Here is a 26,050-nt window from a genome sequence, read left to right as displayed (position 1 = left end):
TCCCACAGTGCTAGGATTACAGGCATGAGCTACTGTGCCCAGCCATAACTATAATATTTTAAATCAGAAAAGATCTCAGAATTCTGGACTACCTGGCCTTATAGATAATTTCTCAAGATATTTAAGAAGTTTCATTAGCATCATCTTCAGGCATTATTGGTCAGGAACAATTAATTTTGAGGTCTCTGAGTAAACTCAGTATATTTTGAATGAAGTGGTAGTCACAGTAAGCCAACTCCTCTGACTCAGAAATGTGAATAACAATGGAGTGCCCAAAGTAGCTATTCTATGATGAGCTACAGTGGATCAAACAAGAGCCAAGTAGAGAGAGATAGAACGGAACACCAGACTAGAAGTTAGCAGCTCCGGATATGGCTTCTGCTTCCATCCCTAACCTTGTGTGTGACCTTGAATAAGTCATTGCACCTTTCTGGACCTTATCTGTAAAATAAGAATTTCACATAAGAGTATGCAGTATGATGAAACACTAAGTCAGAATCTAAGATTTGCATCAGAATATGGTTAAAATTTGTGCATGTAATAAACCTTCAAATGCTCTTGTTTTATATACCAAACATGAAGAAGAAAGGACATCAAATTATTACACAGTGAATACTGTGTATTAAGACACAAGAATCAGTCTGAACTGAAAATAGGCATCAGTCCCTGGATACAGTGGTGTTTATATTGAATGAATGAACAAGTAGCAAGAAATATATACGTTTAGAGCAGTGAAACTCTTAAAGATGAATGTTGCTGACATTTGTAAAGAGTAAGAAGTCATGACATCATAACAGAGTGTCCCCCAGCGAGTTCACTGTTAAGAGCGTTACTCCTTCCTAATACAGGTTGGAGATTTCCAATAACATTTGTCTGTGCCTCTGACTGTCAAAGGAATTTACTGTGAATTTACACAAGCAAGAAAGAAAAATTAGAAAAGAGACCAATCCTCATACTTTTTAACATGAAGAGTATCCCCAGTTGGGTTACTGAGAAAACAAAAGTTCCCCTAAAATAATTTAAGTGCCTTTTCATCAGATGTATTGAACTGTCAATAGCAGTTCTCTTTTCCCTAGCATGTTATGAACTGACTACAGCAAGAAAGATGCTGAATAAGAAAAGGCAATGCCTCAACCTAAAATAATAATCTACCTTTGTATTCAAATGTCCTCTTCATTTCTGAACATCAGCTCTGTTTCTGATCCCTTGTTTTTACCCCATATCGTCATGAAGAATGAGTCATCAGATTCTCTGAATTTAATTCAATAATTACGCATCCTCATGTGTTCAGTGGTACACTAGCCCTGCTGGGAGAAAGATGTGGCAGAAAGGTGGGGAGGAGACCGGAAATGAGAAAGAAGTGATAGTATTTTCCTTGCCTTCATAAAATGTAAAATCTTCAAAGCAAATAAGACTCAAAGAAGACAAACATTGAAGAGACTGAATAATGAAACAAAGTAGCTGATGATACTCAGCAATTAATATCATAAGCAATAAGGGACTGAGGATGACTAAGAAAGACATCAGTGCAGAATGGGTGGCCAGGGAGATCTGGAAGGAGAGAAAATTAACAAGGTCATGCTAGAGAATGGGCCTAATCTGGATGTCCATGAAAAAGAGGGAGGCATCTTGAGCTGGTAAATGCAGAACTCAAAGATCAAAACTTAGTGGAGTTTAGTACAGGAACAAAGAGAAAACAGACCACATGGTGACTTGGGTTGTGTGAGGAACACTCACGACATATTTGGTAGCTAGTACAGCCTTCTAGAACACTGTCCTAAAATATGCTCCCCCATTGAATTTGTGAGGAAAGCAAGAAGGGTTAAAAGAACAATAGAAAAAAAAAAACATGGAGGCCCTTTTTCTGCTTTTAATGCCCTCCACCTAGAACTTTACCAATAAACGTATTGGAATGTTCACTTTTGCTACAGGGGTTATATTAGTTTGCTAGGGCTGCCATAACAAAATACCATGGACTGGGTGGCTTAAACAACAGAAATTTATTTTCTCACAGTTTTGAAGGCTGGAAGTCTAAGAACAAGGTGCCAGCCCATACAGTTCTTGGTGAGGGCTCTTCTTCTGGCTTGCAGACAGCCACCTTCTTGCTATATCCTCACATGGCCTTTTCTCTGTGAATGTGCACACCTTGTATCCTTTTTACGAAATTTCTTCTTCTTATAAAGGACACTAGTCAGGTTGGATTAGGACTCACCCTAATGGCCTTACTCTAATTTAATTGCATCTTCAAAGACTCTGTCTCCAAATATAGTCATATTTTGAGATACTGGGGGTAAGGGCTTCAACATATGAAGTTGGAAGAAGGAAACAATTTGACCAATAACATAGGTTTGTTTGATTTTTAATCATCAAGGAAATGTCATTGGTAACTGCAACTTGAATTTTCACTTTTAAAATTTCCAGAGTGCTTCAAGGAACTTTTTAGCACTAAATATTGTCACCCTCGGGAAAAGAGAAAATAAGATGGACTGGGGTTTAGAGTAGGGAGTAGGATTGCAAATTTACCCAGAGAGAAAGGAAAAAAAAATTAAAGTTAGGCAGACAAAAATGGTTTTGTCCATCAAGACAAACAACTCCATTATAGGTGCAACCAGGTACTACTTGATCAAGAAAAAAGGCATTAATTCTAGAATTCTTTCAATAAGCCTTTTTTATAATTTATAATTAGTCAAGGGATTAATAATCTTGCAGGGGGATAAAAATGAACAAAAGTATTAGTGTACAAATCAGAAAATGATGATAACATAAAAGATATAGAATGTTTAGTTCTCACAAAAGCAATCAAGGTAAAGATAATCTCATCTAGGTATGAGACCACCCAGAAAAGCTCAGGAAGAAGGGTGGGCAACTTGGGGAGAGAAGCCTGGATCTTGGCGGAGCTCATGAGGTCAAGGCCTGGTAAGGGAAGAACCAGGGCACCAGCACCAAGAAAGGGCTGTAATACAGACCTCTCTGAAATACGTCTCGGTGCCCTTCAGAGCTGGTCTCCAACTTTGGGTGAACCTGAACTGTATTTGGAGGCCAATCAGTTGTGCAGGTAAAGGGCAAGGGGGCTGTAGGGAGCCATCTGGCTGGACAACAAAGCCCAGGGCCAAGGCAGCCACCAGTCAAGGAAGGAAAGGAGTTGGGCCACCATCGTGACAATTAGCATTGATGAACAGCAAAATAAGAAGAAAATAACCTGGAGAGTGTGTTATACCCCAGGTTAATATTATAGTAGCAAGATAAGAAAAGTTCTAGGGGAATAATACACATCAAGTTAATATTATAATACTAATATTACAACCTGGGGTATACTATTAGTCTGTGAGGGCTTCCATAACAAAGGCTGAACACCTAAAACAACAAAATTCTATAATATTTTTCACAATTCGGAGGCTAGAAGTCTGAGATCAAGATATGAAGTAGGCAGGGTGGTTTCTTCTGAGCGCTCCACGTGGCTTACAGATTACTCTCTTCTTCCTGTTTCTTCTCATGCTCTTAACTCTGTACACCCCTGTATTAGTCTGTTCTCATGCTGCATAAAGACATACCCAAGACTGGGTAGTTTATAAAGAAAAGAAATTTTGCTTTTGTTTTTGTTTTTGTTTCTGAGAAATAGTTTCACTCTTGTCACCCAGGCTGGAGTGCAATGGCATGACCTTGGTTCACTGCAACCTCCGCCTCCTGGGTTCAAGCGATTCTCCTGTCTCAGTCTCCCAAGTAGTTGGGATTACAGGTGCCTGCCACCAGCCTGGCTAATTTTTGTATTTTTAGTAGAGATGGGGTTTCACCATGTTGGCCAGGCTGGTCTTGAACTCCGGACCTCAGGTGATCCTCCAGCTTCAACATCCCAAAGTGCTAGAATTACAGGCGTGAGCCACCGCACCCGGCCAGGAAAGAGATTTAATAGACTCACAGTTCCACATGGCTGCGGAAGCCTCACAATCATGGTGGAAGGTGAAGGAGAAGCAAAGGCACATCTTACCCAGTCGCAGGTAAAAGTGCAGGAGAACTCTCATGTATAAAACCATCAGATCTCCTGAAACTTATTTACTCCCATAAGAACAGTATGGGGGAAACCAGCCCCAGGATTCAATTATCTCCACCTGGCCTTACCCTTGACACATGGGGATTATTACAATTCAAGGTGAGATTTGGGTGGGGACACAGCCAAACCATATCAATTCCTGTATTCAAATTTCCTCTTCTTACAGGGATACCTGTCTTTTTTGGATTAGGGCTCACCCCAATGACTTCATTCAAACTGAGCTACCTCTATCTTCTTCCCCGCCTAAAAAAGCCACCTTGCTCAGCTGAGGGACTAGAACAGGTAAGTACAACCTTGTTATTGACTGTTTCTTATCAGAACTGAGAATGTTATTATCATTCAATTATTAGATCTCAAACAAAAAACAAAGAACACAGAGTGAGAGAAAAACAATTTTTTAAAAGAACAAATTTGGTTTGTGACTTTAGCTAGTATTCCCAGCTTCATTTTTCTTACTATTTATTAGCCAAATAGGCCTGCCCAGGATTTAAAGTCGAAGACGAGAGGGAAAATTACCATGCACTCTTCTCTTATGACTTTCAATATTTTAAAAAGAGCTTAAAGACCTTTTATTTTATACATTTGCCAGTAATTGTCTTTATGGTTTTATTGGTACTAATTTCATGCAGCTCATTTAGAATGTCAAGCCACATATGCAACATGATAATAAAGTTATTATTACTTCATAGAGATATAATTATAAGTAATTTTGATTCTCTCATTTTCGTCCTCTCACTTTCTCCTCGTTCCTGCCCACGTTTTATAAGAATGAAGATGAGTTTGCTGACCTTTTGCTAAAGAACATTTAGTATAAGAAGGTGATGATTTCATCCTGATTGAGGCCTGTGAAACTTTTATTTTCTAGCTCCATTAACTTTTTCAGAGTAAGTCTGGTTATTATATTACTGCATTACAAATAAACTTCTAAATTCGGAGAAAAATACAAATGCCACAAAACAGTAAATAACTCCGGCAATATGAGACCCCTTTTGGCCAATGAACCAAGTTTCAATAAAATGTCTGTTGCCTTGATTAACAATATACTAGAAAAGATATTATTTAAAAGAAAAGAAAAAAGGGATAAGCGAATTAAAATTTCTCATTATTTGGTAAAGATCTGATGACATACACCATTAAATATAATAATATAAAGTTTCTTAGTATTAGGAAAGCAATGTAAAATACATAGTAAATGTAATCTCTACCACTGACGTAATTTGCATATTTCTACAGGGGACATTGGCCATAGTTTTGAAGGGCTTTCTGAAACTATTAATTTCTACCTAAGAGAGCACCGTAGCTGGTCCAAGGTAGGGATAAGGTATCACTTTGGCAAATATTTTAATTCCAAAAGTAAAGGAAAAAAGGCAAATAGAAGTGGAAGTTTCTATTTCCATACTTTGTTCTGGGAAGGGGCCAGAATAACACCCACTTCTGGTTGGAGAGATTTGAACCTGAAATCTTAAAAGCAGGAGAGGACCACTCATTTCAAAGATTGAGCTATGAGGGAATGAAATGGAGTAAGCAGAATGTACCTTTAGTGCTGACCATGCCTTTGTTCTGGAAAAGACACAGGTATAGAACACTGAGTTATGACTATATAAAACAAATAACAGATTGTACGGTGGAAAGTTTGAGGAGCTGGGGGTTTGAGGAGCTGGGGCTTTGAGGAGCTGGGGCTTTGAGGAACTAAGTTGCCCTACAAGAGATGATCTATGTAGTAGGCAAGGGTTGCATCACCAAGCACAGACGTCTAATTGGACAAATAGTGATTGCCAACCCTTGCTTGTTCTTGTAGGCAACTATTTGTTTTATTCAAGCTGTCTGCTCAGGTAAGCAGAGCCCGAGAGCATAAAGAAGGTGGAAGATCTTTGAAAAGGAGCTGGACTAGCTTGACAGAGCCCAATCTGCACTGTCCAGCAGAAGTCTAACACATGGCATTATGTAAAAATGAAATTCACAGATGCTAAGAAATGCCTCAATTAAAGGGCCTATCCTTCATTTGTGTAATTCAGAAGGAGAAGATATGAGGGAGAGCTTTAGTAACAGGCCTTGGGAGGGAACGGTTAAAACCACACCCTTGGAAAGCAAGATCTGAAGGGATTGGACATTCACATTGTCAATCACTCTGGAGAGACTGACAATAAGATTTGGAGGAGGGAACTAAAGTGGAAAGAGAGAAGCCCTTTCCCTCTCTTGATGTTGTTTTCTTTAATTTTCTTTTTTTTGTTTGTTTGGTTGGTTGGTTTTGATTTTGGTTTATTTGTTGTTGTTGTTTGTTTTTTTGTTTTTTGTTTTAGAGACAAGGTCTCACTCTGTCTCCCAGGCTGGAGCACAGTGAAGCAATCTCAGCTCACTGCAAACTCCAAATCCTAGACTGAAGTAATCCTCCTGCCTCAGCCTCCTGAGTAGCTAGGGCCACAGGCACGTGCCACCACACCCTGCTATACTGTTTTCTGGAGATGGGCTCTTGTTATACTGCCCAGGCTGGTCTCGAACTCCTGTCCTCTAGTGAATCCCCCACCTTGGCCGCAGGGTAGCTGGGCCTATAGACATGAGCCACTGCACCAGGCTAAATGTTGTTTTCTTAGGCCTGGACCCAAAGAATCTATCTCAAGAGGTAGACATAAGTGGAGAGAAAATATGCCTCTGAAACATGGAAACAGGACGCTGGCAAAAGAGACCCTGTGGTCAAGTGGGGCTACCATGACACAGCTGAGCACAGCAGCAGCTTCCGAAGGGAGTGGCTGAACTGACCTTCACCTTTGAGGAAACCAGCACTAGTGGTCAATGGGAAGTTGGCCTCAGGGTTGCCCTTCCTGTGGGCCATTTTGGAGCTCAGACTGTAGAGAATGGCTGGAAGTCCAGGTGGTAAAGAGCAGGGCCTTCTGAGACTAGCAGAGAGGGCAGTGGTACAATAGCAGCAACCCAGGGGCCAACTTAGACACGTGGGATAGAAGCTTGGCTCATGGCAATAGTGCGGGCCTCACCCCAGGAGAGCTCGAGGTCAGCTCTCTGAAGCGGAATGGAGGGCCAGACAGTGCCCAGGGTAGCATCGTAAGTTCATGGAGACACCGTCCTGGAAAGGTATTAGATAATGTAGGTAACCCTGAAGAATCCAGGAGGGAGGGCATTCACCTACTACAGCTTGCCAGACAAAGACAGCCGACTTTGAATTTGACTGCTAAATGTAACATCATTTGTATTCCCCAAGCTGGTGAAACCTACGAGATGTAGGCATTACACTTAAAATAAATAACTCCAATGAAGCCAGAAATTAGGTTCATTTTAATTTCATAGATAGAAAATTGAAAGACTGAGATTTCCTCAAACTAAAAAAGGGTAATACCCCAAATTAGAACTCAAAGCCTGTAGCATCCACAGCTATGCTAAGACACTAGCTGCAATGTTGTCTCAGAGGATGAACACACAGCAGGTACATTAAATCAAATTGTGAAAGCATAGTGATCAGCGTCAATTTAGATTCTATGAATGAACCCCTATATTTTATCATGCCTTTCTGTCAGCGTTTATTATTTGTTAAGGGGTTTAAATCTACAATAGAAAAATATTTCTGTGTAATCCAGTAACACACAATGGCTAACCATAGCTGAATTTTATAAACTATGATTTGTCAAATAATTCATGCTGTTTCCCAAACACAAGAGCCTGCATTATTCTGACAGCAAAAAAAGAGTTTTCCTATTCCCTATAATTTTCTATCGAACCTACAGACTATCTGCTTTACCTGAATTCTTGGAGGGTTAGGAAATTAAGCCTAAAAACCACTTTGTGATAGGAAATGTAAAGTCTTACAGCTAAAGGGCTGAAAACATCATTTCTCTGGACTTCAAATAATACCACATATACACCAGCTCAGGTTGAGCAAAGCACACTGCACTCTTTAGACATGTCTAGGGAAGGAACTTATACAGGGAAGAAAAGTAGCCATCGATCAAACTAACAATTAGTGTGCAGCAAGCTCTGTTCTAAATCTTCTAAATTTACATTAGTAAATCTACCAAAATTACACATAGTAGCTTAGTTAGCTCCCCCAAAAATAAGACTGTTAGTGTTTTCATGAGGCTAAGGTCTTTGTCTAAGATCATGTAGCAGAATAGTAAGTTCGCATTTAAAACAGATATATCTAACGTTAATCCAATGTTCATTGTATAATATCAGGCTGCTTCTATTGGTAACCTTTCTGGTATTTAACCACTGTTTCTATCAGGAAATTGGTATTCTATTCTAATCTGAATCTCATTCATTGCCACTTAAGCCTGTTTACTTAAAATCTGTTCTTGTAAAGTTTCAAAACAGCTGGTCACTGTCCTTGGTTTAACAGCTCCTGCACATACAGTACTCAAAGATAATTAAATCCCCTATCGGCAATTTCTTCTTTTGGCTGAATAAGCCCTTTTCAGTGTTTCTTTAAAAAAATTTCTGTGCCTTTAAATATCTTGCAGCATCACCATAGCACGTTTACTTCTACAGCTGCAATACGAGCACGTGATTTTCTTATAGTCATTTGTAACTACAAGGACCATTCCTACCCATCCCCATCATGCTCTTCTACCATCTTCTATTTACTGCTTAAGCAGCTTGGTTCTCCCATTGAGTATTTTTGTCCTCATCGAGCTTCATTATATTTGCTGTGATGGTTTTCTCCAATTTGCCAAGAAGCTGCTTCTATTTCTAAGGAGCATTGCAGAGCACTTGCATTCCCGGTCAACTCCTTTGCCTGTTCTATTTCATTCTATGTTCTTACTCGATAAGCACCTGGAATGGGCTGAATTACTACCCCCAAATTCATATATTGAAGTCCTATCTCCTTGTACCTGACTTTATTTGAAGATGGGGTCTTTAAAGAGGTAACAAGATTAAATGAGGTCATTGGGGTGGGCCCTGATCCAATGACTGGTGTCCTTTTGAGAAGAGGAGGTTAGGACACAGACACACACACAGAAGGTAAGACCATAGATATATACCATGAGAAGATGGACATTTACAAGGAGAGAGACCTCAAAAGAAACCAACCCTGCTGACACCCTGATTTCAGAACTCCAGTCTCCAGAACTTGGAGAAAATAAGTTTTTGTTTATTAAGCCACCCAGTCTGTGATACTTTTTTGTTGTTGTTTTATGAGACGGAGTCTCGCTCTGTCACCCAGGTTCAAGCGATTCTTCTGCCTCAGTCTCCCGAGTAGCTGGGACTACAGGCACGTGCCACCATGCCCGGCTTATTTTTTTGTATTTTTAGTAGAGATGGGGTTTCATTGTGTTAGCCAGGACAGTCTTGATCTCCTGAACTTGTGATCCGCCCACCACATCTGTGATACTTCCTATGGCAGCCCTATCAAACTAATACAGCACCCTCAAATGTGTCTCATTTCCCTAACAATCATTAATTATGTAAAGAACCCCACAGATACCAACATCATGTACCCCTCATATTGAAAAGGGTACATTACTTCCATGGTATTGATGCCAAAAATGCCTAAACTCAATCTGTCCATGAGTAGGTATCAGATAATCCCAAATTGTGAGGTATTCTACAACACAACAGATCAGTACTCTCAAAGTGTCAAGGTCAAGAAAGCAAGGCAAGTCCAAGTATTGCCACAGATGGCAGGAGTCTAAGGAAACATGAAAACTAAATGCAATGTGGGATCCTGGATTCGATCCTGGAACAGACAAAGGACCTTTATGAGCCCTGGTGAAATCTACACAAAGTTTATACTTTAGTTAACAGCATTGTACCAATGTATATTTCTTAGTTTTAATAAAGGTCCTATAATTATGCAAGATGTGAAATATTAGGGAAAGCTAAGTAAAGGGTATACAAAAAAATCTCACTTTTTTCTTTGCAATATTTTTGTAATTCTAAATTTATTTCAAAATTAAAATAATATATCATAATATAAATAATGCATTATAAAAGTAATACATACTATGAATAATAATATAAAAATCAAATAATAAATGAACTAATAAAACACCACCAGTGGAGAAAAATCACATATTTTCATCATTGTGAAGTATTCCCTGAAATAAACTCTATATTAAAAAAGGAAGGGAGAACGAAGCTAACCTTCATTGAGATCTACTGATACTAAGTATTTGACAGGTATTATCTTATTTAATCCCCACAATAGCACTGTCACTTATAAAATGTGACATCTGATGAAACAGAAGCTCAAACATATTTCAGTGATTTCATCCAAGGTCACATAACAAGTGATAGACTGGAATTCAGACCCAGCTCCATTTAATTCCAGTACACCATGTTTGTTCTCCTGGTTAAGTATGAATTTATATGTCCCCACCAACTATACTTTCACCTAAGTATATCCATTCTAACTGTGGATTTCATGCTTAGCCGAATATTGGAATCACCTGGGAAGCTTTAAAAATTCCTGAGGCTCAAATCCTACCCCCAATTCTGCTGTAATAATTTCAGGATTTGATTGAACCTCAGAATTTTTACATTATCCCCAGATATTTCATATGTGTAGAGAACAACAACTCTACTAGTTTATCAATGTTAATGTTATACAGAACAGAACTAAAACCTTTGCAAAAGACAGGCCGTCCTATTTATCATTTATTCAGGAGTAAGCATGTATCATCAAAATCAATTAAATTCAACTTGTGCAACATATTATTTAAGGAAACAAGCAAAATAAATTCTTTAAAAGACACATGGAGAACAGGGGCCAACTTCAGAAGAACTCTCATCAGCTAACTGCATAGAGCACCAGGAACATAGAAGCAGTTGACTCCAGAGATAAATCTCAAAACCTTCCAATAAAGAGAAGAAAGTAGCAATCATTTTACTAAAAAAAAGTCAAATGACTTACTGTCTCGGATTTTAATTTCCTCAGGTCCCTTTAAAATGGCAAAGGGAAACCATCAAGCTATGTAAGACGCTAATTGAAAATAAACATTTTCCTACTTTTGAGTGGAATTAAAGCTGGGAAAAACTGAATTGCTTCAAGGTGAGGAATGAAACAGAAAGAAACATCAAGAAAGCTGCAATGAGAGTATTTGGAAACCATTCTGTTTGCTGAATTGTCAGCCATGCAAGCACTTATAGACAATTACAACCTTAGAAAACAAATAAAAAGTGTGTAAGTAGGCACTTTGATGCTTCTTCCTAATTATAGGGTTTACGAGCTGGATTCAAAAAACACAAATAGAGGCAGTGCGAACAATAGTAACCCTGAAATGAGGTTATGAAGCTTATTAGCTTTACATAATTACACAGCTGTGACAGGTTGAAGAGACCCCTGCCTGAAGCACATTTCCTCCCCTCTTTACTACTGGGTCTCACAGCAAGGTTGCCACTGTTTTTTTTTTTTTTTAATTTTACCCTTTTTAAAAATACAATTTAGGTTGAATCATGAACTAACCAATATTTGACCTACACAAGTGGCTATTTCCTATTTTGCGTTTCCATATGAAGATCTCCTTCATCTCTCTTCGGGTTCTCGGAGGACACGGACTTGTTTTTCTCTATCCTTTGAAACATCCACAGCACCAAGCAGACGTGTGTGAATAACAGAGCATGCTCAGTAAGGGCTCATGCAATAAATGAAATAAATTCACCTACTTATAGGGAAAAGCTGTGTTTTCTAATATTTAACCTATTGAAAAGCCCTGGAAGCCACCATTTGTGATGTGTATCTCCCCTCAAAAAATCATTCTGGTAATTGGCCTGGACACCAAATTGTACCTGCAATTCAGCTGACAGTCTGGGGTTAGTAAAAACTGGTTATTTACTGTCCTGCCTGAGATGTCCGTGCAGGGCTATGGGAAGGAGTAGGGTTAGGGATCTCTCACTGTATTTGCACACACGTATACACATACACACACAGAGAAGATTTGTAATGAACTATTTTGCATATCCATGATTTAAAGATGCAAATATTGATTTTTCTTTCTTTTTTTTTTTTTTTAACAAATAAGAAAGGAAACTCAGGAAAATAAGAGCAATTTATAAGAACGACATGAAACTAATACTTAGTTGTCTAAAATTTTTAGTAATGAAGCCTGTGTATGAACTTCTTTGTTGCATTAACATTTTATCTTTGAAAAGCCAAATATGAACTTGGCAGATTTTCTCATATATGCCAAAGAGAGATTTCTTTAGGACATTTAATTCAAAAAAAAAAAAGAGCAGAGCTCTTCAAGGCTTTAGGCAGCAAACTGCAGGATATAATAATAAAAGCTCACATTTATTTAGTGTTTGCCATGCTTGCTGTGCTAGCACTGTAAACATTTTAGCTATCTAATCCTCACAATGATCTAAGAGGCTGGTACCATGCTTATTCCCATTTAACAGAGAAGAGGCTTCGACAAGTCATTTGCCTATAGTTTACATGCATATAGAAGGCAGAATGTGGGCTCTCACCCAGGTAGGTAGCCTCTCACTAGGGCTAGTACTCATACGTACCCCTCTCCTGATAGATAGATCATATCAGCCAACCACAACTTCTCTCTCTTTATCCCCCCAAAACTCTGCTACAATATTCATCCACAATAATATTCCAGAATTACACATCCCATTTGTACATTATTTTGATGTGTATAGTAGGTTGGTGGCACCTATCTTGAATATTGCTCAATGGAAAAAAAAATGAGGGCCACCAATCTTATATATCAGCATGAATTATGTTTATTTTATTATGTGATCAATGGATTGAATGTTTATGTCCTCTCCAAATTCATATGTTAAGTCCTAATGTGCAGTGTAATGGTATTTGAAGATAATTAGGTCATGAGGGCAGATCCATCATGAATGGGACCAGTGCCCTTATAAAAGAGACTGGAGAAAACTCCCTCACCCCTTTTGCCATATAAGGACACAGAAAAAGTCACCATCTATGAACCAGGAAGTGGGCTGTTAGCAGACACTGAGTCTGTCAGAACCTCCATGTTGGACTTCCCAGCCTCCCAAACTGTGAGAAATAAATGTCTATCATTTGTATGCTATCCAGTTGATGGTATTTTGTTACAGCAACTCAAAGGGACTAAGATGTCACTTCAGGGTTTATTGTAATTTCATTATGTAAAAGGATGTTTGTCAAAAACAAATGGTGGGCCCATGTAATGTATATAATATTTCTAAATGAAATACTAGCAAATGACATCAGGCTTTATAATCTTTTAAATTTATGTAATTGTGTTTTGTGTTTGGAAACTTATTCATTGAAATCATTTACAGGTATAATGATTCAACAGGAATTGGCTGGACTTAAGTTTCATTAAAATAAAAGTGAATATGAATAAAGACATATTCATTTTGATTGGAAATATTCCATGGTTCTAGAATTCGTTTGTCTTGTGATGTCAACTGTGGGAAAAAAACTTATCTCTAATAAATATGGCCATTGTAATTGGATTTCATATTACTGAACTAGCTAGAGAAAGATGATGCTTTATGGGAAACATACACTTGTAATATGAATATGAATAGTCCCTTAGGTAGTTTTGAATCCAGTCTTTATGAAGTGTAAAATTGGAATAACGGGCTTAGAATATTTAATGCATGTGGATAATTTGGATTGTTGCTGCCAAGATACAATGGCATGTTTGGGGAATGAAACAAGTTGAAAACGCACAGGTCATGTTATGTAGTTACGTAGAATATGGCAGTGACCTCATAATTGACCTTACTTCCATGTTCGTCACCCCTTCTAGTCTATTTTCAACACAGTAGCCAGACTGATCCCTCTAAAATCTACGTTAGAGGAGTTACTCTCCTGAAGTGTACCATCACAGGCAGAATAAGACAGAAATCCTTACAGCGGCCAACAAAGTATAGCCTCCATTCTGCTCCAGCCACACTGGCCTCCTGGCTGGTTCTCAAACTTGTGGGGCGGGCTCCTTCCACAGAGACTCTGCACCTACTCTTCCTTCTGCTTGGAATACTCTTCCTGAAGAAATCCAAATGGCTAGCACTCATTTTTTCCAGGTACCCAAATGTCACCTCTTCAGAGGTCTTGACTGTCCACCCCATCTCAGTCACCTTCACTCCACCGGACCCCAGCACACTCTCCAGCCAATCTATTCACTTCATTATTTTTCACCATGCTTGTTACTACCTGACAGCATCTACCTTTATTTTTTCATTTCCTGTCTTCTCTACTAAAAAATAAGATTACCAAGGAAAGAAACTTTTTTGCACCCAAGACCCAAGACCCAGAACAGTGCTAAGCACATCATGGGAATTATCTAAATACGTTTGGAATGAATGCATGAATCTGAGTAATTGAGTGAAAGCTCATGAATGAATGGGCATTTTGATTCAAAGTAAAATACCCGAATTAGAATGAAGAGGGGACCCTCATTCTTAAGGAGAAAAGAGTTTGTAGCTTCATGGATTTTGTCTGGATGACTACTTTCCGAAAACCTGGAAAACCTTGGTAGAAATGTATGAGCTCCTGAAAAATAAGAAAAAAAGAAAGACTTTTGCATGTGTTCTATTCCCCATTGATGATTTTAATTTAAATTATATATTTATTTCATTTTAGTACTCTTACCGTAAAATATTTAGGCTTCCTTTAATGTCCATATTTAAAAGTACATTACTTGTGATGTTTTGATAGTATTACATAAGCTAGGTGGTAGGACTTGATGCTTAAGAAAGCAAGTCAAAAGGAGAAAACTTATTTTAAAAGTAAAAGATAAATGGGAGAATCTATTTTTTATTATTGCCTTTGGCTAATTTCTTGATTCCTTCCTATCCAGTGCTTGGTTACCTTGCATTTAATTCCACAAGTATACACATACCTCATTTACAGGAGAAGAGTGGGGAATGATGGGTGAATGGGTGCATTCCTACAAACAGGAGCTCTAACAGAATTAGTTCTAATGCAATTCGCATGACATGAAGTCATCAAATTATCATGCCCATGGAGACGTATCACACAGTGGCAATTGCTCGTTCAACCTTCTCAAAATCTCTTGAAATTCTGATACACCTTCTGCAATATTTCTTCCAGACACCATTCTTAACTGTTGAACACCCTGCCCAGTCTGTAGTGAAACATATGTGCCATGCCTATCGTCAAGGATCTTCTACCAAGTCCTAGTTTCCTGATAAATATTGTCCTCTATTTTCTAGAACATCATTTGGAGAACTCTGAAGCTGCTATAAAACTCACATTGCAACATCAAAAGGATTCTCCTGTTTTTCAGAACTGTTCACCAAAATATAAAATATATGACAAAGAGAGAGGCCACTGAAGACCAAACTACACGTGTTGCAGAATCCACTCAACTCAGAATAGCTCAGTGGCTCACTGCCTGAGAGTTTGCAATGCGCTGTGCTAAGCAGTCTGGCCAGGACAGACTGCCATCGCTCTTACTGGCTGAGAGTGCATGACAAAAAGTATATCTTAACACTGTACTGTAATTTTGTTTTAATTACTTAAAGACTTCTAAGATAAATAGTGTTAAAATGAATCAGTGTTATTCAGGGAAGCATGAAACGTGCAATATATTCAGAAGGAGGTGATAATTATTTCATGAATGATAAAACAAATTATGTAAAGATATGAAAAAGCTGAATTGTGGAGAAATGAGCCAAGGCATGAAAACATGCATTCTTTCAATAAACATTGACTTATCTATGTGCCAAATATCTAAATTTATAAACTGGACATGTAAAGATGAAAAGACAGTGTTCTTGACCTCAAAGAGCTCACCATTGTAGCATGGAAAATAGATATGCAAACAAACAATATGTGTACTGTTTTACCAGAGTCGTTTTCAAAATACTATGGAAATATGGAGACGGAAGGCATTGAATTCTTCGTGGTGAGTTAGGAACAGCTTTACTAGTGATTACTAAGATAGAACCTCAGAGATGAAGGCAGGTCATTGGGCAAATCAAGCACATGGGGCCTCTAGGCAAGAAGCAACACCATAAGCCAAGGTGAGAAGAAACATTCAGGTGACTACATGTCATTTGAGTATTGCAGAGGTCAGATCATAAAAGACCTATGTACCATGCTCAGGAGGAGCTTGGTTTTTACACTGAGTAAAATGAAAGTTATCGAAATATTCTAAGTAAGTGAATATTATAATCAGATCTGCAAAGCAATTTCAGCCGATTGTAAAGGACTGCAGATCTTTTCCCTTCCCTGAAGATTTGGGGCATTGACAATAACTAAATTTCTCCACGGGAAGAGAGGAAGTCATTAATGAATTGGTGACAAAACAATTTATGAATCTCTCTTCTTTTTGAACTATGGTACTAAAGAAATCCTATTTTTACAGTGAACTATACAAAGAGACTTTTTGTGCAACAGCCCAAACAAAGATATTTTAATAATTCAATGCTAAATATTGAATATTTATCATTTGTTAATATTGATGTTAACATTTGTTATTAGCTTTAATATGCAACTCTGATTTCTACCTGTAAGTAACCTCCAGAGGAGGCATCATAACTGGGGTCTAATATTGGTCAGGAACTCTCAATAAAGCATCACAGAGAGTAAATTATTTGTGGCTGCATTTTCATAAGAGTAAAAGAAAAACAAAGGTTCAACTGCATGAAAGGTGGTAATGGAGTAGGAAAAAGGGTCAAACTGGAGCTAAGGAAACCATGGTTTAGAAGATATTCTCATTCACCAACCACATGAACTCAGCAAATGGTTCACACTTTCTTTATTTCACTCCATTCAGGCAATGTAAAAATAACTATACTATTCCTTGTCTATGCAGAAATGTTTCAGAACCAAATGAAATCATGCTTGTAAGTAAAATGCACCAAATATCCATTGATACAGCATTTCTGGTCTAGAGGTTGAGGAACTGCTCATCGTATCAATGTATGTAATAGAAGATGATGTAAAAAGGACAAACATGGGCACTATGATGAAACAGTTATAAACCTGATACTATTATATATTTGACCATCAATTATCAGCTATGTTTCAATATTTAAAATGTGTATTTGTTGCTCTAAAGTTAGATATTCCCCCAAGGATTGACCAAACTAGCAAAATAAGCTAAATGAATTTTTCAAATAAAAATTCCTCATCCACCAAGTCTAAGTGACATGTTATAGTACATTCAGCAAGTATATCATGAATCTGACAAAGAAACAGGACCACATAAAGGATAGGGGGAGAGTGAGGAAAATAAAGAGGAGGAGGATGCATAAGGATCTCCAGAAAAGCAGGTGTAACGCCGGGCGCGGTGGCTCAAGCCTGTAATCCCAGCACTTTGGGAGGCCGAGACGGGTGGATCACAAGGTCATGAGATCGAGACCATCCTGGCTAACCCAGCGAAACCCTGTCTCTACTATAAAATACAAAAAACTAGCCGGGCGAGGTGGCGGGCGCCTGTAGTCCCAGCTACTCGGGAGGCTGAGGCAGGAGAATGGTGTGAACCCGGGAGGCGGAGCTTGTAGTGAGCTGAGATCCGGCCACTGCACTCCAACCTGGGCGACAGAGCGAGACTCCGTCTCAAAAAACAAAACAAAAAAATAAAACAAAACAAAACACAAAAACAAAAGCAGGTGTAACACAGAAGCCCTTCCAAACACAAACATTTGACTTTTTTTTTCTTCAAAGATGTACCATAATCCCCTCATATAAACCCAGGTACTCATCAGGGACTCCCAGCACTCTTTCCCCCTGCCCAGTCAGAATGAAGCTGGTTAGAGCACAAAGTGTCAGCACAGGCAGACACCAACTGAGTTGTTTGCTGCTGTTCACTGGAAAACTTAAGGAAAACCTACAGCAGGAAGGGAAGCAGTCCAAAGGAAACCTAAGCTATGACTATGAGGTTGTACCCCAAACTTATATACAGGATTTTTATGAATGATAGCATAACCTCTTCATTATGGGGTTAAATTGTGTCCCCTCAAAAGACGTGTGGAAGCCCTATCCCTTAGTACTTGTGAATATGGCCTTATTTGGAAATACAGTCTTTGCAGATGCAATCAATTTAAGATGAGATCATTGGAGTGGGCCCTAAAGCAAGACAACTGGTGTCCTCATAGGAAGAGGGAAATGCCATGTGGACACAGACACACGAGGAGAAGACGACCATGTATGATGGAGGCAGAGACTGGAGTGAGGCACCCACAGCCAAAGAAGGCCAAAGCCTACCAGCAAAACACCAGAAGCTAGAAGAGTCCAGGAAAGCTTCTCACTACAGGTTTTGGAGGAAGCATGGCCTATGACACCTTGACTTTGGACTTCTAGCCTCCAGAACTACAGATAATAAACTGTTGTTTTAGGCCGCCCAGTTTGTGGTACTTTGTTTTGGCAGCCCTAGAAAACAAAACAAATACACTCTTTTCTACAAATTTATCTGCTTACCTCTCTCTCTGTCTATCCATCCATCTATCTACCTCCATTTATCTATCTATCATCAAAATATCATGTTAAGCAGAGCTTATGCCTTTGCAAATACCACACATCATAACCCATCTTTTCTCTGTCTAGGCTCAATCAGATACAAAATGGTCACATTTTCTCTTTTGTTTTGTTTTGTTCTGTAAATGGCCATTCTATTTCCCCCCCTACACTTTTATGCAGCTTCAATATTAAGGTCTCTTCCCGTGACAGAGTCTTGAAGGATGGTTTCACATTAAAACAGAAAAGGAACTCATAATTAGTGATTTACATTTGTTGACTAATTACATTTTAACTGAAAAGCATTCACACTAAATTGTTACAACTGAATATTTTTATGATCTTTTCCTTGCCTCTATAATTACAGAATGAAAGGCTTTTCTCCGCAATAAAGGCATTTTAGGCATCCGCCTATTCCATTGACACTGGGAAAAAAGTCTGACTTAGAATCTGTAAAAAGCCTCAAGACAGTTAATCAATCAAGAAGGCATTTATCGGGGCGTTTCATGCCCCTGGTGCTGAGCTTTAGACTTCCAAAGATGCAGACATGGGTCAGATCCCTCCTGCCTTGAAAGGACAGCCAGTTGGCTGGGAAGGGTTTGATCTTGAGGAAGCTAATGCCAGCAGGTTTCTGAAGTGTGGAATGACTCAGTGATGCCTGGAGTTAGAGCCGAGAAGCAAGAACCTGGCACAAAACAGAGAGCGTGGCCCTGCTACCGCCTGGTAGAGCTCAAACAGCTTGTTTTCTTGTTTTTGCACACTGTTACTGCTGGCCTCCTCTCTTCTAACATTTCCTCTCCAGCTCAGTATTTGCAGCACCTGGGACATGGCCAGTTACAAGGCATGGTGGTTGATTGAAGCATTAAACCATTTGCATCTCTTATAGCACCTACCAGGTTATAGGCAGAAAAGGAAGAAAGAGGAGGTCAGATTGCTGAGCTACCACTTAAGGAGACAGGGGCTTATCTTGCTTCCCTGCTTGAAGCCAAAAATGCCATTTCCAGGCTTTGGATTGCAACTCATCCAAAGACAAAGCTCAAACTCATTGAGCAAGACAGAAGGCACAATTTAACCTATATCATATATACAGTCAATCCTCAATTTGCAGATTTTGTATCTGCAAAATCGCCTACTTGCTAAAATTTGTTCATAATGCCAAAGTCAATATTCAGAGAACTGTTGCGGTCATTCATACTGCATGTTCAATGTGGCAAATAATTTGAGCTGTTCCCAACGGAGGTGGAACAAGGCTACTCTCCACCTTCGTTTCAGCTCTCATGCTGCAAGCAAGTGTTCTTTTCATGGTCTATGTAGTGCCATGTGTTTTGCATTTCTGTGCTTTTTGTTGGTGATCTCACTATCTAAAGTGGTATAAAGCACCACGCTGACAGGTTGCCTGGTAGTCCTAAGCACAGGAAGGCTGGGATGTGCCTTATGAAGAAAATACATGTGTCAGATGAGTTTTGTTCAGACATGAGTTATAATGTCATGGCAGTGTTAATGAATTAACAATACATTTGTGAATAAACACAAGTGGAAATGTCCATGTATGTTATTCAGCAGAAACACACATAAAACAAGGATATATAATGATTCATTGATGAAAATACTGTGACTGGAGGCTTGTAGGAACCTAAACCTGTATTTCCTCTAAAAGCAATTAGTACTCATTAATTCAGCTTTCACAGCAACTTTACAGAACATAGTTACCATGAATAATGTAGACTATTATGTGTGTGTGTGCGAAATTGGCTATACACATACATATATATAACTATATAGGTATAAATGTTTACATATATACATGTATATATATGTGTGTATATATATATGTACACATACACACACACACACACACACACACACACACACACACACACACATATGCTATTGTTTTTCACCATGCTGGGCCCTGTATAGATAATGGTAAACAAAACAGATCTGGCTGTACCTCTCGTAGACATCCAAGTCTAGTGAAGAAGTAAAAGATTAATTAGCAAACCCCTGTGCGGTGCTACATTGACAGCAACATTCTCTAATCAGCTTAATCAGTGGTAAAACTCGATGTTTTTATCATCGTTGTTTAATTCCTCTCTCTTTCTCAGCTGGCTATGAAGAAGAGTAGGGCAAGGAAGAAGAGTGTTGCATTAGAATGTAAGCTCATGAGGGCAGGAATCTTTGCTTTGCTCTAAACCTCCAGCTCCTTGCACAGGTACCTTGTACACAGCATTTGGTAAATGAATCAATTAATTGGTTCACTAAACACACCAACAGCTGGTACCTCCAAGAAAAAAGAAGAGAAGCAAACTGCAAAATAAAATTCCAAAGCATGTCCACTTATCCGATAATAATTCTTCCAATGTCCCTTGCTAAGAATTTCTGAACGTGTGCCGGCAGCATAAAAGTTACCCCATGCTGGCTGGGCACAGGGGCTCACGCCTATAATCCCAGCACTTTGGGAGGCAGAGACGGGAGGATCATGAGGTCTGGAGATCGAGACCATCCCGGCTAACATGGTGAAACCCCGTCTCAAAAAAAATACAAAAAATTAGCTGGGTGAGGTGGCGGGCACCTGTAGTCCCAGCTACTCGGGAGGCTAACGCAGGAGAATGGCGTGAACCCGAGAGGCAGAGCTTGCAGTGAGCCGAGATCACGCCACTGCACTCCAGCCTGGGCAACAGAGCGAGACTCTGTCTCAAAAAAAAAAAAAAAAAATTACCCCATGCCTCTGCTGATAAGCAAGCAGGCAAGCCCTTGAAGGGACAGTGGAAACTGGTGAAAGAGCTTTCAAAAAAAAAAATTATAATAATACACTTACCTAGTTTACAGTTCTAAAAAGGATTCTTCTTTGTAACTACCTAATACCTTTATGTTCTCCAATCAATCAATTTACTGAGTTCAGTTGTTCAGTAAATTTGGCCTGAACAACCAGCAAACAGAAATGCTTTCAGCATTCCAGAGATGATCAATAATAGCAAATGCCATTAAATACAAAAGTATCCATAGGTTGTTTTTGTTGTTGCTTTTAATCCCAACCCTATGCTTAGTGATTGCAAAATTTATACCATTCCACGTATGAATCTTAGTATTAGACTAATGGGATATTACCCATTCCAAGTCTGCAAGTAATTAAGACACTTAAAACACAAAATATATTTTTCAATTGACTGCAAATATATTTTAATGCATGCATCCCAAGATATTGGCAACACCAACTGGATGAGAAGAGGCAGTTTGGCCAGTTGCCATTTTGCCACTAACTAAAAAAGCTAAGGACTGCTCTGAAAATCTCCTAAATAAAAAAGCAATCTAGTTTCTGGCAAGGAGATCAGCAATGGCCATTTCATATAAATGAATCTGTCATGATTTCATTTGTGCACAAGCTCGATCATCCAAAATAGCAGAAACAGCAGGCTGTGGTGTGGCTTTTCTTTATCTGTTTTTGATAGACTGCTTCTCCTTTTCCTGCCCCAAATGATGACTGCCACCAATGAAAAACGGTTCTGTGAAATTGCAAGAAAATTATCCTCAGTTTTAATAGTCAACTAACTTACCGAAGAGAAATTGTACCTCTTATTTTGTTAGTGCTTTACAGATTCCGAACACAAGATCAAGTACAAATATGATCCCCCCTTTATATATCTTCATCAAAATAAGATAAGTGGAGTATATGACAGCCTATAAAATACATTCTTTGCTTATTGGTATGGCTACCTGTTTCAGATCATTTTCAGGGCTGCCAGTAACAGAAGGAAGTGGCATAAATGAAACATGTCCCCCTTTTTTTCCCAGTAAGATTTTCTTGCAAGATCCACAGAGAACATCAGCCATTATTTTCTAAAGCCAATCAAAGGTCTTCCGTGCCAGTGTGCACATCTAGACAGCTATGCAAGCTGGTCTTATTTCCCCCATCTCCGGCTCTCCTAGTCATGAGGTGCCTAAGCTGCTTCATTAAGCAGAACCAGCAAAAACAGCATTCAGAATGGTGTGCCCTTCAATCCAAATAAAAAAGAGCACTTTATTTTTTTTTTCTTCCAAAGGCAATGAAAATGGTCATAGCTTAGCAAGAAGATAACGGAAGCGCATCACTGGGCTGTGAGAGGCTTTAGAGTTGTACTACGCTGTGTCCCTTTTATCAACACGACTTGGGGCTCCTCATGGATTCCTGCGATTTCACCGGCAAGGGAGTAAGATGACTCTACCTCCCTCCCTCTCCTCATAGATTCCCACCCCCTTGTACAGAACATCATGTTCCCAGACAACTTCCCTCAGGAACTGTAATTTTCTGATTAATGTTACACTGTGAGAAGATTCAAAATGGTTGAACAGGTCACCCCATTCCCCAAAGAACCATAACTGCAAGGCAGTAATGTCCAAGCATGCATTTTCTCGGTTATGTGTCAAATATCCTATTTTTAAAGCTACATTTCCGAGTAATTAATATAACTATACGAGCTAAGTAAGAAAAATTAAACATGTTGAATTATTTTTAAATGATCTCATTTTTTTGAAGGGGGGTTTAATTTCTTGCTCAAATATCAAGAGTTCTGAAAAAGGCTCCATCCTTTCTTATAAAATACGCCATTTTTGACTCTGAAATAGTCAATTTTGTACAAAATGAAAAAAGCCCATATTTCTTCAGCAAGATGTCACACTATGTTTAGAAAGAGTATTAGAACATGAATCAAGGCTGGGAGTGGTGGCTCACACCTGTAATCCCAGCACTTTGGGAGGCCAAGGTGGGCATATCACCTGAGGTCAGGAGTTCCAAACCAGCCTGGCCAACATGGTAAAACTCTGTCTCTACTAAAATACAGAATTAGCCAGGTATGGTGGCAGGTGCCTGTAATCCCAGCTACTCAGGAGGCTGAGGCAGGAGAATCACTTGAACCCAGGAGGCAGAAGTTGCAGTGAGCCGAGATCGCACCATTGCACTCCAGCCTGGGTAACAAGAGCAAAACTCTGTCACAAAAAAAGAAAGAAAGAAAAATGAATCAAGAAATTTGGGTTGAAGTTGATATCACACAAACCTAGCTAATATTTGGCTTTGGGTAAATATACCTCTTTGGACCTCATATTTTGCATATACAAATTAAAAGGTCAGACTAATGATATTAAGAACCTTTCAAACTCTAAAATTCAATTGTTCTAATTGGTTGAGGAATAATATGAATAAAATCATTTCTTAATTGCTTTATTTAACACTTAGTAAATCACAATGAAATGAATTTTCTCTCTGAAGGCCTGGCCTAGGTGAAATTTGTATTCTTTTAAAATAGATCTCCTTAATACACACTATCAAAATACCCTATTTCTTAAAGGCGTCACTAACCAAGGCCATTAGTTGAGAACTTAAGAACTGTAACAAAGTCAGCAAAACTCACCATGTGGGTTTAAAAGAACATTGAAAGGCTTTCTCTCATTTTTGACTTTGCCATTTCTGAAAGGAATTTGGCCATTGCCCAGTTTAATTTATGTAGCACTTTGTTGCTTGTGTTTAACATAATTGCAAACATGAAATGCATTCAGAATTGAAACCTAAGCGCTAACAATCTATTTTTCATCTCACCAAAAACTATAGGAAGAAAGGAATTCTATCACGGATTTTGAGGTCAAATGCTAAATAGCAGCAGTAATCAAAGGTATTTACAGGACAATTATGTTAGGTGTCATCAGGTTCTAGACTGATGATGTTTGTAAATTCAGAGATAGACCTAGATCCAAAACACAAATCATAATCATTATCACATGATAGGCATTCAAGCCTTAAATGTCCATCAAATATGTTTTTCTCACAACCGTAGCTATTATAAGCAAATTCAAGACGGAGCTGACAAGTAAAACAAAACATGTAGTGAATACCTGAATGCTGTTGAAATTGAATAGTGAAGACTTCTTCTAAAAATTGTTTTGCTGCAGTATCCTCTATAAATTATCAAGCTTAATATTTTGCAAAATTAATCATTTGAAAATTCTTAACTGACTTGCATTGATTTTCTATTTCTTCTACCCCCAATTTCTTTTCTGACCATACCTTTACTGAAATATCTTCATTCCAAAACTGTACTAGTTATTTTCTGCTCATTCTAAAGACAAAATAATTTGCTTTAGTCTGTTAAATGTTATACTGTTTAATACCCATTCACTTTATTTGCAGATTATTTTAAGTGTTCAAGGTACTATTACTCACAAACTTAAGAAACAGTCTATCTAATCAATGAATAATACTCATGGCAAGATGAAACATTATCAAGTCTGAAGCTGCTATCTCAAAATCCACTTAAAAGAACAATGTCATGTGATAATGAGAGTGAAATACAGAAAGCATCCCTTCAAAAAGGCAATTCAAGTAAGAGTGTGCTCACATAGCAGATGTCTATGGTGCTTGATGGGCATGTTCTCAGGCCTGAAACAAAGGCAGTCCATTTTTACTCTTGGGAGTAGATAGAAAGTAAAAGAGGAAGAAGGGGAATTGGGAAAAAGTGGAAAGAAGGGACACCACACAAAGGTCTCTTTATATTGCATTCTTTCTTCTTTCTCTTACTTCAATTGTTCATTCAATAATTATTGATTACTCACTATGCCTAAGGTTTATATGTGTTTATACATATAAATGTATATATAATATACTGTATATGCAAACATGTATTCTAACATGGAAATATGTGGGTTTGAATGGAATTTATTTCCTTTAAAACCTTTTCATTTCAAATGGAGTTGCAGATGTTTCTACTGAGTGCCTACCAAGTACTGGAAGAAAGAGATCCAACAGAAACCATTCAATACTTTCCTCACTGATCTTCTCTGTGGTTTTGACATTCTCTCAGGTGGAAATTATCTCTCTTCCAGCTTTATAACAGCACATACTCTTGATTCTCTCTCAGCTCTCTGTCCACTGTGCCTGACAATTTCTACCCAAGAATCTTCTTAATCCATCTTGTTCTAATGGAGTAAGAATAAGATGGATCATGGCATCCAAATGGCAATGTTTCTCAGAATTATATCATCCCATCCTCTTTTCTTTACAAAAACTCTCCCTAGGATGTGTTGTCCTTCCCACCCTTGACTTAGAATCTTCATCTCTGATCTTGATCATCTTCCCGGGCCCCAAAGACAGTTTCAGTCCTCTGCTGGATTTCTCTTAGAAATACCAGGCACGGCCAGGCACAGTGGCTCACACCTGTAATCCCGGCACTTTGGGAGGCCGAAGGCAGGCGGATCACAAGGTCAAGAGATCAAGACCATCCTGGCCAACATGGTGAAACCCCATCTCTACTAAAAATACAAAAATTAGCTGGGCGTGGTGGTGCGTGCCTGTAGTCCCAGCTACTCGGGAGGCTGAGGCAGGAGAATCGCTTGAACCCAGGAGGCAGAGGTTGCAGTGAGCCAAGATCGCAACATTTCACTCCAGCCTAGCTACAAAGAATCCGTCTAAAAAAAAAGAAAGAAAGAAAAGAAAAGAAATACCAGGCATAGCACCTTCCTCTTTTTCCTAATCTGCTTCTCCTTCTAATGTCCTGTTTGTATCAAGTGCTTCCTCATTCCCCTGGTGACTCAACCCTGAAACTTCAAGTCATTATAGATTTCTTCACATCACTCACTGCCCTATTCATCTATCATTTAGT

The 26,050-nt window shown here is 38.7% G+C and overlaps 1 long non-coding RNA gene across 1 annotated transcript; it reads left to right on the top strand.

Annotated features, from left to right (window-relative positions):
* Positions 1–4,223: 4,223 nt before the first annotated feature.
* On the top strand, positions 4,224–24,660 carry LOC103879416. The gene is made up of 4 exons (XR_004181831.1): positions 4,224–4,330; positions 4,816–4,932; positions 22,466–22,612; positions 24,583–24,660. It is a non-coding gene; the product is annotated as an uncharacterized LOC103879416 (long non-coding RNA).
* Positions 24,661–26,050: the final 1,390 nt, after the last annotated feature.

Source organism: Papio anubis, unplaced genomic scaffold (genome assembly GCF_008728515.1).
Source record: "Papio anubis isolate 15944 unplaced genomic scaffold, Panubis1.0 scaffold799, whole genome shotgun sequence".
Taxonomy (NCBI): Eukaryota; Metazoa; Chordata; class Mammalia; order Primates; family Cercopithecidae; genus Papio; species Papio anubis.
Note: the sequence above shows the minus strand (reverse complement) of the source record. Positions and strands in the feature narration are given on the sequence as shown.